We start from the raw sequence: 17,222 nt of genomic DNA, 5'->3' as shown, positions 1-17,222 counted from the left end.
ACACGTAAGTAGTACCCGAGCCGACAATGACCAATCGAGCCTAAATTGGTCGTTGTCGGCTCTTTACAAATTAATCATGTTCATATTTATGTCAATATTCTGTAAAATGGCCTCTATATTATCGAAACTCCTACTTAAAAAACCATTTTGAGGATTTTTTTAAAGAAAATTTTGTTTCGTATTTCATAGTGCGTTTTAAGAGATCGGATTTTCGACGGGAATAAAACTCATGTACAGTCTTAATTTGCCGGGTACGTGTTTGTATAATTTTCGAACGCGGGGTACATTTAAGTATACTTAAGAGTACCCGGGGTACATGTAATTAGTATCCGAGTCGACAATGAACAATCGAGCTACACTATGTAGGTCGTCCGGTTAACTCAGTGGTTGGTACACGAATTCTCACCAAGACGACCCGATTTCGATTCCCGTTCCCGTCGCATTTGATCTTGGTAGTTGGTCATTATATCGGACAGGTGTGGTTCTTAATGGGTACTGCGTGCAACACGCCACTGCACAATACACAACCAAAATGGACAATCTTTTAGTAAATAGCTGGAAATTGCAGCTCTAATTCAAAATCGTTCCAACTTTCGAGAGTTTGGTAAGTTTATAAGGTGGAAGTGTTTGGAAACAAGCCGGATCTACACCTAATGGCACGAATTCAATGCCAACTTACGGCGAATGCGGGTTTTGCTGTTAGTCACCATACCGGTCCGGTGGGGTTTTCTCCGAGCATTCCGCCCACACCCGCAACAAAACCACACCAAAATTGACTGTCGTTTAGCAATTAAATACCGGTAACTAAAGTACCAAATGTCGTCCAACCTTTCGTGTATCTATTACGTTAGGTAGGAATGCTGGGACACACTCCAGGTCCTCACATTATGTTGCCTCAGGCGCGAAATGACCTCATTAACTATGAAATACACATATAGGCTGCAGAATGCAGTATACGGTTTAAGGGGTATACAACGCCACTTTCCAGGTGATTGAGATATATGTGAAAACGCGAACACATTAAAATTATAGTTAGAGAAAAAACGCAGTGTTTCAGGAAAGAAATACATGTATATGCAAATAAAATTCTATTTATTTTTTATATTTTTTATTATTTTATTCCTTAAATAGTAAAAAGTGGGTTATAAATGTATCAAATATCCAAGTATATTCAATTTAATTTAACAAATACAATTTACGAGAAAAGATCGATTGCTTGTTAACGTTTAAGTTATATCGAGATGCATAAAAATATTACGGGTTTTACTTTTATAGTCATACTCATCTCTAAATAATACTCCTTCTTTGCTTTTTATTTAAACTACCACATTGCAAGTATGCATTTTTGACAACGTTATTATCAGACTAACAGACACAGCTTTATGCTATTATCAAAATATGGATTAAGGAAAATAATGGACACAGATCTGTAAACCAGATTTTTTTATGTCCACCAGTCTACACTTGGAGACACTTCTAACGCATCACTCTTCAATCTTGAATATCTCAGTTACGATTAAAGATATTGATTTAAAATTTTACATATGATCATTTGACTACGTTCTAAGCAAGCTCACGATAAAATCATTTATCCGTGACGATTGGACGCTTCAGCACGTGGGGTAGGTGTGGTTCTATATTTTTGCACGTGAACATGTTGAAACGCGATTTAATTCTAGTTTTATTTCAATTTAATTATTTTAGGTGAGTACTTACATAAGGAAAACATAAAATTAATTTACAAAACAATATAGCTCGTATGAATATTCAGGAGCGCAATCGCGCACTTTACATTTTACAGGCTACCTTTCCCACTTGCTAAAGCGTCCGATCGTCACGGATGAATGCTTTTATTGTTAGCTTGCACATACTGTAGTAAAATGATCACATGTGCATTTTTAAATAAAAATATTTACTCATTACTGAGATATGTAAGTTTTAAAACTGTTGCGTTAGAAAAATCACCAAGTGTAGTAAAAGGCGATATACATTTTATTCCAATTTAATTTCAATTTCATAATTCTAGGTAAGTTTTTACACAAGAACAACATAACATTAATTTAATAAAAACATTAAGGCTCGTATGAATATTCACGAGCGAAATTGCTCAATCGGCATGTTGCAAGCCGGTCAGTTATTTAGACGTGTAAGTTTATGCGTTTTATTTTCACATTGTTATTATTTTACGTTGTACGAGTCTGCGAATTTGACTTTTGAAGTGACGTTTTTAATTTGTTAAGTTTTACATGTTGTTGTTTTTCAATTTCATTTACATTTTCAAGAGTTATTAGATATGTGTTGAATTATTCTTGGTCCAAATTTCAACACAATCCGATAAAAAATCCGGGAGCTATATTGATATGATTAAGTGATGCGTTAGAAGTGTCTCCAAGTGTATACTGGGGAACATATTGTTTTTGTCCTGATTGTTTGTTGGTTTGTTTGCGTCAAACTTTAACATTGGCCATAGCTTTTGCAATTTTGAAGATGGCAATTTCATATTTGGCACGCATGCGTATCTCATGCAGCTGCACTTTTTGAGTGGTGAAAGGTCAAGGTCATCCTTCAAGGTCAAAGGTCAGATAAATGGGGGGGACATAGTGTTTCACAAACACTTCTTGTTAATACTAGTAACGCTCAATTGGTCATTGTCGGCTCGGGTACTACTTACATGTACCCCGGGTACTCTTAAGTATACTTACATGTACTCCGGGTCCGACAGTTATACTAAAAGTACCCGGGAATTTTAACGCTTAATCAGTCGTTGTCGGCTTTTATGTAAATTAATTATGTCCAAATTTATGTAAATTTTCATTTTAATGGCTTCTATATTATCGGAACTCACACTCAAAAACATGTCGATGCAGTTGTTTTTTTAAAGAGAAGTTTGTGTAAGATAAACAATATCGTTTAACGGTAATCGGTAGCGCGTTTTATGACATCGGATTTTGGGCGGGATTACAACTCGGGTACAGTCTTATATCGACTGGGTACGTTTTAGCATATTTACCGTTCCCGGGATACATGTTAGTATACTTAAGAGTACCCGGGGTACATGTCAGTAGTACCCGAGCCGACCATGACCAATCGAGCACTAGTAACACTTTTTGGTTCGATTTAAATTAAATTCCGTTCCGTTTTGGCTTTAACATTTGTGTCGGTTCATGTATTCTTTCTTATTAAAATAAAACTTAAATTGAGTCAAATTTTTTGCAGAGCTGAGCCCGTTTATATCCGGTCGAGTTACAAGTTACCTAAGCCATTCTAAGACCGGATACATAATCCAAATCTTGTGTTCCACGGTCGCACACACTTGTTGTTATTTTATTTTTTTTCCAACAAATCCAATTTCACCCCAGGAAACCCGATACCTTGCGGGTCGTGTAATACCATAGGGGACAGTGCTGTGCATTTTGGCATGAACTTACATAGGGTAAGTAAATTGGAAAAAAAAAAATTTCAAATTCAAATTTGAAACAACTGTGTATTAACATTAATAACAAAGGTATCGGCCTACATGTAGAAAAAATCCTGACAAATTTTCTTAAAAAATGAGCGAAATGTGGCTCCCTGAGGTAGAAGATCGGGCAAAACGGGCCATGTTCAGGCATTCAGGGGAGAAAAAACTGCTTTAATTTGCAAGCCACTGCCATTATTAGGGGTTTATACAAACGTTCACATGTCTGCCATAACCTCTCAGCAGGGTTTTTCCAGAAAACTATTTGGCTTGCAAATTAAAGCAGTATTTTCTCCCCTAAATGACTGAACATGGCTCGTTTTGCCCGATCTTCTACTTCAGGGAGCCACATTTCGCTCATTTTTTTAAAGAAAATTTGTCAGGATTTTTTCTACATGTAGGCCAATACATTTGTTATCAATGTTAATACACAGTTGTTTCAAATATGACTTTGAAAAATTTAATTTTTCCAATTTACTTACCCTATGTAAATTAATGTCAAAATGCACAGAACTGTCTCTTATGGTATTAAACGACCCGTAAGGTATCGGGTTTCCTGGGGTGAATTTTAACATTTGTATTGCCATCAAAGTTTTCTAATCGAAAAAGTATTGGCAAGTTCAAGTATCATATGCTACCAAACGAGTTTTCGGTCAGTGAAACTGTGTCAGCAAATAAGTATTCTGGATAAGAAGATTGTAAATTATACCGATGTACTGTCCTGAGATTCTAGCTTCCATAATTAGCTGTTAATTTGCACAGGACGTACAGAAAAACAGTTGTAAACGGCCTCTTCACTGAAATATAACAGTGAAATACAGTAACCTGTCTGAAGCTTCAAAAACATCAGAGGATAATCGTGTGTTAATAAAGCCACCTTTATATATAGATGAGAACATGATATGTGTGTTTTAATGATTAAATAACGTTTTTACGTTTATTACCATATACAACATTCATGTAATAATTTTTAAGTCACACTTGTGTGAACAACTTTATCTACGCTATTTAAATCCATTTTGTTTTATTTTGCCGACAATCTACTCATAGTATGCACAAATCGACAATAAGCAAACGTCGTATGTAACAATACATGTGACATGTTAAACTTATTGATTTGAAAGGACATTTTCACAAATGTAGGCTTAAAACGGATGCTGTGTTTAGTCAGTAATATCTGTTATTCTTAATACTTTCAATTGTTTCAAAAGCACATTCATGTAAAAAGTTTTTTCTAAGATGTATACGTTTTTTTATGTATACGTTTTTTTATATAGTTGTTAAGAAATATTTTTGTATGAAAAGCATAATATCGATTCGAGTCAAAACTTGAAACCCGTATCTTTAAGACATTTTAATTGTTATTCCCATGTGATAAGTATACATACGTTTCATTGTCACGTTCATGCCACCGTAAACATTTCTTTAAAAATGGATTCTAAAATGTGATCTCATCTGTTTTTATGTTGTTTGTTTTTTTCTAAATTGAGCGCGATTCCATGCGGGGCATGGATCTTGAGCTGATTTTCAAGAAGAGCAAAAAGTGTTATAGTATCATGACCTAGAATATTGTAAGCCTCATAAACGGTTGACTATACGCACACGTCCTTAACTCGTTGAAAACAATCAACAGTTGACATCGTTCTTAAGATTATAACATAATAAATAAATAATAAGTTGAACCAATTATATATTAAAACAGTTGAATATATTTACGATCTCCCGCGTAATTGGTTTCAGTACATTTCAGCTGTTTTATTAACTGATAAAAATAACTTAAAAGTTAAAAGTTAAACACATAAAATAATGTGGTTTTCGAGTAACGTAAAACTCAGTCTTTACGTCCATGAGCCTTTAATTAAGAGTTTTACAGCTAAACATTATAAAACAAGTAGTGATGATACTAATCGTGTTATCATAAGTAGGGGTAACAATTTGACTTTGATGAAAATATGAGTCTGCATCTCCAAAATTATCTCATGTTGCACTAATTATAGGGACTGGGTCTCTAAAAATTATGTTTCCAGAAATCAAGACTTATTCACCCCACACTTCCAAATAGCAGTGATTAAAATGGTTGTTGTGTTCCAATGTCACGTTTCAGAAAAACATAATCAAACTCATGCGCATTTTTCAATAAGTGCTATATATTTTATATTTAAGTACATTTAATTGACACCATTCGCACGACTGACGTTTGTGGAGAGAACATGGCGATTGATTAGTAGCATCAGACACATAAGTATAATCGTGACCAAGGTTGTAAAGTGACACAACTGAAACAAAGGAAATTTGTGTCCAATCTATATATCAAAAAGACATGGTCTTAAGACGTTCGCTTTTTTTAAAAGTCAAAAAAAATGTGTTTGAAAATTTTACGGAAATATACATACTTGAGTGTTGTGTCAACAAAATGAGCGTAACAGGCGACGAAACATGATCTTGTCACGTTCTTTCCGTGAGTTAATGTTACGTGAATAAAGTAAGCGAGTAACAGGCAACGGCGTTTAATGTTGTCGCGTCATTTCTGTGAGTTAATTGCACTCACTTGAATTCAGTTAGCAAGTTCAATCAATCAAACAATCCAATAAAAACGTCATTTTATAAAGTAAACCAACAAGTGAGATATTAGTTAGTATAAAAAAGCTTATACGAGACGTCAGCATCATCTAGGGGCATAATTTGAACAAACTTAGTAGAGGACTATAAGATGTCACTACATAGCAAATTTGGTAGCCCTAGGCCCAATGGTTATTGACAAAAAGATTTTTAAAGTTTGCACAAAATAGGCCTTATAAAAGCAAATTTTCGATTTTTTAACCCCCCGGGGCAGGGTCAAATTTGACCCAAGAGGCATAATTTGAACAAACTTAGTAGGACTATAAGATGTCACTACATAGCAAATTTGGTAGCCCTAGCCCCAATCGTTATGGACAAGAAGATTTTTAAAGTTTGCACAAAATAGGACTTATATAAGCAAATTTTCGATTTTTTAACCCCCGGGGCAGGGTCAAATTTGATCCCAGGGGCATAATTTGAACAATTTGGTAAAGGACTATAAGATGTTACTACATAGCAAATTTGGTAGCCCTAGGCACAATGGTTATGGACAAGGAAGATTTTTAAAGTTTGCACAAAATAGGCCTTATAGAAGCAAATTTTCAATTTTTTAACCCCCCGGGGCAGGATCAAATTTGACCCCAGTGGCATAATATGATCAAACTTGGTAGAGGACTATAAGATGTCTCTACATACTAAATTTGGTAGCCCTACGCCCAATGGTTATGGACAAGATGATTTTTAAAGTTTGCACAAAATAGGCCTTATATAAGCAAATTTTCAATTTTTTAACCCCCCGGGGCAGGGTCAAATTTAACCCCAGGGGCATAATTTGATCAAACTTGGTAGAGGACTATAAGATGTCACTACATACCAAATTTGGTAGCCCTAGGCCCAATGGTTATGGACAAGAAGATTTTTAAAGTTTGCACAAAATAGGCCATATATAAGCAAATTTCAATTTATTGACCCCCCGGGGCAGGGTCATATTTAACCCCAGGGGCATAATTTGAACAAACTTGGTAGAGGACTATAAGATGTCACTGCATACTAAATTTGGTAGCCCTAGGCACAATGGTTATGGACAAGAAGATTCTTAAAGTTTGCACAAAATAGGCCTTATATAAGCAAATTTTCAATTTTTTGACCCCCCGGGGCAGGGTCAAATTTGACCCCAGGGACATTATTTGAACAAATTTGAAAGAGGTTCACCACATGAACATTCCTGAGAAATTTCATCAGAATTGGACCAGTAGTTTCGGAGAATAAGATGTTTAAAGAAATAGTTAACGCACGGACATTCGCACGACGGACACAGGACCATGACATAAGCCCCGCTGGCTTTCGGCCAGTGGAGCTAAAAACGTTGGACTAAGAAAGCAATAACACAGAATATGTATGAAAACATAATGTAAATGCAAATAATCATTAAAGTCCTAAATCATACAAATACAAGTTGTCCTCCAACTTTAAAATTAATGAATATACTTAAACTGATATACCCCACAATCTTAAAAGATCATGGGATGCATAAGAACAGGATTTTTAACTGTTTATCAAACATTCAAAACATGTTCCTTATGTGTTCATTATACTAAATACAGCCTTCTGTATTTCCGCCTCCTCTGGTGAGAGTTCCCTCCCCTGATCTATAAACTCATCTTTGGTTGCAAGGCACTCCAAGGCACTACTGGCTGTAAACACATGAGAACGTCTGTAAAAACAATTTAGTTATACATAAAGACAATCTTACTGAAATAATTGTAACTAAATATATTGTTTGCTTTACATTCAAAATATGTACATTAGTTATTGCATTGATGAGTTTAAGTGTGTTTTATCAAAGAAGGTACACAATAAATGAAATATTTTATTGTTGTGATGTTTGTATACTGACACCATAAACGTGTGCTATACAAACAATTGGAACACCACAGTCATGTAATATTTGTTATACATTCAAAGTATTTACAGGTACTTGTTAAAAGAAAAAACATTTTGCAAATTTGCTGGCCAAGAATGTTAATAACTGGTAACAACATTTTTACCTCTTGCAAAACACTACATTCAAAGTTGTTTTCTTCTGCACAAATGTTTACTGGCCCATCTTGAAAAAACGGGAAAAGGATTTGTTTGTGTTTATGTTAAAATAGGAAAATCTATGTAAACGGGAATATTCCCCCAAAAGTAAGATTCGTATTAATACTTAACATAACTTTGGAATTTTACGTACCGATTACTTCTTATCACAGGCAACTAGTGCTCATCTTTAAGACTTGTGAACTGGATGTGTGGCCATCAACCTTTAAAATATTCTTTATTGAACACATACTCAATGAAACAAGAAATAACCAAACCCCAATAATCTGTTAGGATATAGGTTATACATGTATACAAGTAATAAGTGACTAGCATATTTAGGGTAAGTTTGATAAAGGTTCAATAAAACCTGTAAGACTTTGAGAGCGGAAAGCTGTCTGCCCATCCATCCACCAAAGGTGATCTTATAATATTTCCTGTCAAGAAGTATAAAAAGGAAAATTTAATTGCAATTTAGGAATATTATTATTATCATCATCTGCCAAGTGCCAACAAGATGTGTTTGTGAAACACAATGTCCCCCTATATGACGTTTGACCTTGTAGGATGACCTTGACCTTGACCCTTTATCACTCAAAATGTGCAGCTCCATGAGATACATGTGTGTACACATGCATTTCAAATATAAAATTGCTAGCTTCAATATTGCAGAAGTGACATTACATGAGCAATTTTGACCCATATATTTGACCTTGAAGGATGACCTTGACCTTGACCTTTCACCACTCAAAATGTGCAGCTCAATGAGATACCAAGCATGCCGAATATCAAGTTGCTATTTTCAATATTGCAAAAGTATTCATAAAATTAGCGATTTGGGCCACATATATTTGACCTCTGACCTTGAAAGATGACCTTGACCTTTCACCACTCAAAATGTGCAGCTCCATGAGATACACATGCATGCCAAATATCAAGTTGCTATCTTCAATATTGCAAAAGTACTCATAAAATGAGCGATTTTGGCCACATATATTTGACATCTGACCTTGAAAGATGACCTTGACCTTTCACCACTCAAATCGTGCAGCTCCATTATACACATGCATGCCAAATATCAAGTTGCTATCTTGAATATTGAAATACTGCAAAAGTGTACATTAAATGAGTGATTTTGACCCATATATTTGACCTTTGACCTTGAAGGATGGCCTTGACCTTGACCTTTCACCACTCAAAATGTGCAGCTCCATGAGATACATATGCATGCCAAATATCAAGTTCCTATCTAAAATATTTCAAAAGTTATTGCAAAAGTTAAAGTTGGCGCAAACCAACCAACCAACCAACCAGCAGACCAACCAACCAACAGACCAACAGACAGGGCAAAAACAATATATAGTGGGGGACATAAAAACTGAAGATATTTTTTATAAAGCTAAAACAACAGCTTTAAAACAACCATTGTGTCTTTATTGCTTCATTGTTGGGAGTTATTAAGGTTAATATTTTACTGAGACAATGTCAAACGTTTTGTAGATTATTTTGATAAATAGGTTTGTATAAGGGCTACTCACGGTAACACCTATAGGACACGGGTTTAATGACCAGTCTTGGCACATGTGAGGTTGATTGGATGTCAGATGACATACTAATATGCTGTTTAAAGGGGCCTTTTCACAGATTTTGGCATTTTTTAACTTATTCATTAAATGTTTTATATCGATAAATGTAAACATTGGATCGTAAAAGCTCCAGTAAAAAATCAAGAATAAAATTAAAAAAAGGAAAAGAACATTGCCCGGACCAGGTTTCGAACCAGTGACCCCCGGAGACCTGCCAGAGTCCTGAAGTAAAAACGCTTTAGCCTACTGAGCTATTACGCCGAGTACACATGCTGAACGTATTTTATACCTTATATAAGCAATCTTTGTAGTTTCACAAAATTTAACGACAAAAACAGAACTCTCCAAATTATTCAATCGTTTCGCGTTGCAACGCTTTATAATTTTTAGGTTTTAAAATCGTCAAAAGATGCATATAATGGCTCTATTAGACCATGGTAAATGTTCAGTATTACTGTTTCCTCACAAATATCATAACTAAAACGAAAATTTGCGAATCTGAAACAACTTTTTTCAATTTTGTCAATTTACCAAAGCGTGAAAAGATCCCTTTTAAGCCAATTTGTTTAGGTACAATGTTTTGTGACCATAAATTTACAAGACTCTGTAGAAATCCGCCAGTAAAATCCTTGCATCATGACTTCAAGTGCAGCGTTGAGAAGAAGTGACCATAACAGTTTCCCTCCGAATGTCACAACTGTGTGGTATCTAGGGGAGATTCCCTATTTGCAACACTTCAGACTGGCAATGAGGCGTCCTGAAATAGTGGAAGAAATGTTTGTTAAATTGTATTTCATAGGTATAATGTTAACATAAATTTCTATCTATCTTAAATACAGTATCTGTCAGTCCTTTGAAACTTATGCTGCATAAAAACATTGCACATGTTCGCTAACAGCAATAACTTTGGAAGTATTTCAATTGTATCTATTAACAGCTTGTGCAAGAGCTTACAACAAACCTGTAAATGGACACAGCTCATGCAGCATTGTGCAATATACCATGATCGAGCGTTCTCTCTTAAGAGAGATTTACCAAAGAACAATTCACCCACAAATGTTCAGCATCAAACAATCACAAACGATTTGGAAATATGAGGACTTCATATGTTGTGACATGGTAGACTTTAAAGTAACCTGTCTGAAAACCGATATGCTAGTGGTACTAAAGAATTATCATTTGTGTCTAAAACCATGCTTATACATTGGATTATATATTAAATAGACAAATCTGAATCATATTTGCTTTTTCTCCAATTTAGAAGTACTTATGTACAATGAAAAACCCTACATTTTGACCTTAGTCACAGCAAAAAAAACCCACTACTGTCCTTCATTCTTGTCTATTATCACATTAGGTATTTCCGTGGTAAATAGGAGGATAGGACTAAATTTAAGTTAAACATTAATAAAACATGTTTGTTTGTAAAACATGCATGCCCCCCATATGGGCTGTGAGTTGTAGTGGCAGCCATTGTGTGAATACGTTTTTGTCACTGTGACCTTGACCCTTGACCTTGTGACCTGAAAATCAATACGGGTCATCTGCCAGTCATGATCAATGTACCTATGAAGTTTCATGATCCTAGGCGTAAGCATTCCTGAGTTACCATCCGGAAACCATTTTACTGTTTTGAATCACTGTGAGCTTGACCTTTGACCTAGTGACCTGAAAATCAATAGGGGTCATCTGCCAGGCATGATCAATGTACCTATGAAGTTTCATGATCCTAGGCGTAAGCATTCTTGAGTTATCATCCGGAAACCATTTTACTATTTCGAGTCACTGTGACCTTGACCTTTGACCTAGTGACCTGAAAACCAATAGGGGTCATTTGCCAGTCATGATCAATGTACCTATAAAGTTTCATGATCCTTGGCGTAAGCATTCTTGGATTTATCATCCGGAAACTATTTTACTATTTCGAGTCACTGTGACGTTGACCTTTGACCTAGTGACCTGAAAATCAAAAGGGGTCATCATCCGGTCATGTTCAATGTAGCTATGAAGTTTCATGATCCTAGGCGTTAGCATTCTTGAGTTATCATCCGTAAAACATTTTACGATTTCAAGTCACTGTGACCTTGACCTTTAACCTAGTTACCTAAAAATCAATTGGGGTCATCTGCCAGTCATGATCAATGTACCTATGACTATTCATGATCCTAAGCCTAAGCGTTCTTGAGTTATCATCCGGAAACCATCTGGTGGACGGACCGACCGACTGACCGATGGACCGACCGACATGTGCAAAACAATATACCAATATAATATAATATACAATATACCCCCTCTTCTTCAAAGGGGGGAATAAAAAGATCTGATACACCATCAGCAAAAAAGATCTGAATCACCATCAAAAGAAACAATCCATGAAGTTGATATCAATTTAAATCATTCGAAATTAATGACACAAAAATAAATAAATATCTTGTTTATTTGGAAGCACTGATCAAATTATTTCAATGCAAAAAATGTAAGTTTCACCACAAATAAAATCAAAATAAATAAGTGGTGACTGTGTGCAACCCCAAGAGATTTAACAATATTAATTATGTCTGACCCAAGCACTTGCAAGCAGATGTACACATTTTTTTTTTAAGTGAAGGAGTTGAATGGGAAAATTTATTTAAGATGGTTTTGTTGTTGATTTGGGCTTCAAAAGATGGATTCCATCATGTAAGGGCACTCATTACCAAGAATCAATTGATATTGGCAGAGAGAGATGTTTTCTTTCAGATTTAACAAGTAGGTCGCGAGTGTTTATTGGTAAACAATAGCCAGGGAGCATACATGAAATATCGCCAGAATAGCTGACCTGCTAGAATACAGGGTTAGAGTATAAATTGATGATTATAATTTGAAGAGCAAATTTCCAGCCTTCAGTAATGACTTCAAACAGTTGCTTTTAAAATATACAAGCTACTTAAATAACAAAACAATTAAGTTATGATCTATCTACTTAACATTTTTACCAAAAGAGAAAAATGCTGTTATGAAATCCACAGGAAGTTGGCATTAGTTGCTCTCCCTGACCAGCTACTACCCTCAAAATTGTCCATTTGTTATACGGACAAATATACAGACATTTGTTATACGAATTCAATGTGAATGACTGTCCAACCAAATTATGCTAGCTTGCAATGTATTTTCGTGGTAGCCAGATCGATTCAAAGAAATGTTTTTTGCAAGTTTGCAGTTTGATGACCGCTTTATGATAGACTGAATGGTACGCGAAAAGGCACCGATTTATTTATTTAGAATGAAGTCTTCTGCGTTGTTCGATACCGAGATTTTGCCAATCAGTTGAAAATTGATGGAGTAGTGATCTTATGATATTGGCTGGTGTGCTGAAATCATCATTGCAAGGGTCTATATAGATGTATATATATATTTATTATAAAGAAGAAAAATTAAATATTTTTGTTTTATTTTGATATTTTGTTACCCAAATGGACAATTTTGAGGGTTTTAGGAGGGGGTTACCGTATCAGCTGGGGGAGCAACTAATGCCGAGTGCCTGTGATGAAAACCCTAAATATACATACATACATATCCGGTTAGGGCTGCAGGCTGGCTCAGCCTCTAATAGCCCCCTCATGGTCAGGGACCCAGGTTCTATCCAGTATTACTGTGTATAATTAGTCTTTCATAAATATGTCCAATCGTCTTTTTAAAAGTATTCAGTGATGGCGCTGTTACGATTTCATCTGTTAAAAGGTTCTATGGTGTGATTACCCTCTGAGAGAAAAATACTTTTTCTTAAGTTTAAGTGAGTGTCCTCTTGTTGTATTAGGATTAAGATAAAAAAAACTTAGTGTACTCAATATCTTCTTTGCCATGCAACAGCTTATAGACCTCAATCATGTCCCCACGAAAACGAGGATATGCTAATGTTGGAATCTTCAAAACTTGTAATCTTTCTGGGTACAGTAAATGTTTCACACAATGGACTAGCTTGGTTGCTCTCTTTTGTACCCGCTCTATACTTTCAATATCTTTTATGAATCTAGGGTGCCATATCAAGTTTCCATATTCAAGATTCAGTCTTATCAAGCCCTTATAGAGTTTTCTAAATTGCTTTGTATTTATGTGATAAAAAGTTATTTTCACGGTTCACCAGCCCAATCATACTGTTTGCTTTGTTAATACATTTATTAATATTCTCAATAAATTTCAAGTCAGTAGAAAATAGTATTCCAAGGTCACATTCTTGAGTATTATTAGGTATTTCTGTTTTATCAGGTCCTTCTCCTAACAATTAAGTCATATTTGGGTTATGTATACAGCCAAGTTACCATTACCAGATCATTACCCATAGCGGATCACTTTGATGTTCAAGATTGCGTATCGCGATAAATAGTTTTAGACGATATTTTGCACACCACATCCTCAAGGCATGTTCTTACAAAACAAATCGATTGAGTCGTAATCGGAGCTACTCTTTGTCAAACATTTCGGTATGTTTTGCTGACATGTATATACAACTTCGTTGACTTCCGTCTCGTTTCAAAATCCAGGTTGAAGATTTTTTGTGGACACATGCTATAACTCTGTTGGATGTAAGAAGTGTACGCAATAATTTAAAATCCATTTAGTAGCATATCTGTCTTCAAAAGTCCATTTCAGTTTTGATTCGTTTTTAAGATTTTGCAACACCTTAAATGAAATAAAGAATTAGGGCAGTAAGGGATAAAGCGTAAAAATTTGCGTATTTATAATATATTATTCTAAAATATATGCAAATATTGTTGATTCTTACAATTAATGATCTCAATCTTCATGTTTTAATTTATTTTCCATGCTTAATATTGATGATTAGATATGATTAACACAATTTACATGGCTTATAAGATGACCATATCTTTTCGATCTATTTAGAATTTTCAACAGATAGTTCACACAAGAACACATGCGTAAAGTGTATATACAAAAAAAATGAATATAATTTATAACTGGCACCATAACTTGGTCAATGTAAACAATACAGTTCATGTTTCGACAGTTCAAATAGCTCATTAGATGCCCCCTGAGTGGTTTTGATCACGTGATCCGTTATGATTACAACTGATCCGTTAATGCATGAATTTTGCCTGCGTTTAAAAGTAAGACTTATAATGTGCTGAATCAGTTAAAGTTAATATTAAATCAAACTGGTGTAAAAGAAGTCTCAAAACAGTTATTGCTTTTCATCAGAACAACTTAATTATGTTACTGATCCGGTAATGGTAACTTGACTGTACCATAATGAAGAGTACTATACATTTTGCAGTATTGAATTGTAGTAACCATGTAACACTCCACTGGGAAAGTCTATCTGAGTATCTCTCTGAATTTGGTCATTGTCCAAGGGCACTTCAGTTGAGTTGAACAACTTTGCGTTATCAGCGAACAGTCGGATAGTGCTTTCAATCATGTGGTCAATGTCATTGATGTATATCAAAAAAGTGTTGGCCCCAGTACGCTGCCTATGAATAATGTAACAGTAAAACACAATTTTCTGTGGTGCTATATGTATGATCAAGTATTCTGAAATAAATTTACAAATAAATTACAAATTATTATCAATTTCAAATTCTGAAATCACTACTATTCGACACTGGTTTTAAATGGAATCAACTTCCGAATTATATACCGTCCGAAACGCAAGCATAAAACATAGTATAATTGTTTGGTCATAATGTCCTTGTTTTATCAAAAACAAAAATAACAAATTACTCAAGGATATTAATTCCTGAATATCACACGATCGTTTTACCGTTAAATTGCAAATAAAACAAAGAGTTAGGTCTAAAAAGAACACCATTAAGAAAAGTTCTTAACAGTGATCTCCCCGGATTAGTTGTCACTGAAGGTCACAATATACTAAATAGTTTCCCAATATAATTCAATGTAAAAGCGACATCTTAAAGCGAAAATAAATGCAATATTTTGCACTAGAGACCCCCATAACCATTCCTTTTCTTAAAGGCAATTATAAGCGAAGTCGATTTGTGCAAGGATGAAAGATTAGAACAAGGTTTGGTAGACGAGGTTCCCACCAAGGCGATTCGTGTTCAATCACAGATTCCGACGGATACATGTGAGCTTGGTTGATAGTTATACCGGACAAGTAGTGTTTTCTACGGGTACTCGGTCTGCCCCCTCCAGAGCACAATACCACACACACAGTACAATATTAAAGTAAAAAGGAATTATATGTAATTTGCAGCTATACTAAGAAATACGCCCATCCTTCTCGAGTTCACTTGTTAGTAGGTTACTCTATGGCACACTCTGGGGACTCAAACAAGAGGGCCAAGATGGCCCTAGTTCGCTCACCTGAGAGGAGTCGGTTCATTAAATCTTTACCTTTTGTCAAACATGGCCTAGATATGGACCAGACAAACATTCTGGTCAAGTTTCGTCATTATTGAACCAAAACTCTGGCGTAGGGAGTGTTTTTGTTTTTGTAAGATTTGAAATGGTGACCTATATTTTGAGTTGACCCCCCTTATCAAACATCAAACTTTGCTTATAAGGATTTTGTATAATATAATGAAAATTTGGACAATCTCAGGGCAATAATTATGGCATTGATTGTGTGATTTTGCTCATCGTCAAACTTGACTGAGATCTTCCAGCAACTTTGATAAAGAATGCTTGAGAAATGTGAATGCTCGAGTGTTTACAAACCAAATATATATATAACTATCTCAGATGAGTTTGCAAATGGTCCCGATGGGTCAATAAACATGGCTGCCAGGGGGGTCGGGCAGTTTTCCTTATGTGACTATATAGAGAGAAACCTTGTGATCGAACACTATAGATGTCACATTTTTTGCCTAATCATCGTGAAACTTAGCCAATACATTGGTTTTATTGATTTCTTGGACAAGTTGGAAAATGGCTCAGATCGGTGAAACACACTTTTTAGCTCACCTGATTGATTGCTCAGGTGAGGTTATATATATATATATATATATATATATATATATATATATATATATATATATATATATATATATATATATATATATATATTTAACAAATTTATTCACCAAGTTTCATGATGATTGGGCAAAAAATGTGACTTCTAGAGTGTTCACAAGCTTTTTTTACTATATAAATATAAGAAAACTGCCCCCCCCCCCCCCCGGCAGCCATGTTATTCAACTGACCGGAAACATTTTCAAACTCAACTCTCGTATCAAAGAAACAAATGTTCTGAAAATTGGGCAAAACATTTGACTTCTAGAGTGTTCACATGTTTTCACTATATACATATAGAGAAAATTGCCCCGCCAACTGGCCGCCATGTTTTTTCACCGATCTGGACCATTTTCGAACTCATCCGACATATCAATAAAACCAATGTTTTGATTAACTTTTATGATAATTGGGCAAAAATTGTGACTTCTAGAGTGCTTACAAGGTTTCTCTTTAGCCATATACGGACAACTGCCTCGCCCACTGGCGGCAATGTTTTTCAATGGACCGGAACCACTTTTGAACTCAACCAACATATCATTAAGACAGACATATAGACACAGTTACATGAA

General features: G+C 35.1%; 2 long non-coding RNA genes across 2 annotated transcripts in view; one reads left to right on the top strand and one right to left on the bottom strand.

Moving 5' to 3' along the window:
* LOC127867191 (uncharacterized) overlaps positions 1 to 17,222 on the top strand; it is a 234,316-nt gene that overhangs the window by 13,895 nt on the left and 203,199 nt on the right. The window lies entirely within an intron of this gene.
* On the bottom strand, positions 5,585 to 8,306 carry LOC127867195 (uncharacterized). Its single transcript, XR_008043358.1, has 2 exons — positions 8,250 to 8,306; positions 5,585 to 7,710 (listed from the first exon to the last, which is right to left on the bottom strand). It is a non-coding gene; the product is annotated as an uncharacterized LOC127867195 (long non-coding RNA).

The sequence above is a fragment of the Dreissena polymorpha genome, chromosome 2 (genome assembly GCF_020536995.1).
Source record: "Dreissena polymorpha isolate Duluth1 chromosome 2, UMN_Dpol_1.0, whole genome shotgun sequence".
NCBI classification, from domain to species: Eukaryota; Metazoa; Mollusca; class Bivalvia; order Myida; family Dreissenidae; genus Dreissena; species Dreissena polymorpha.
This window is presented reverse-complemented; position numbering and strand designations above follow the sequence as displayed.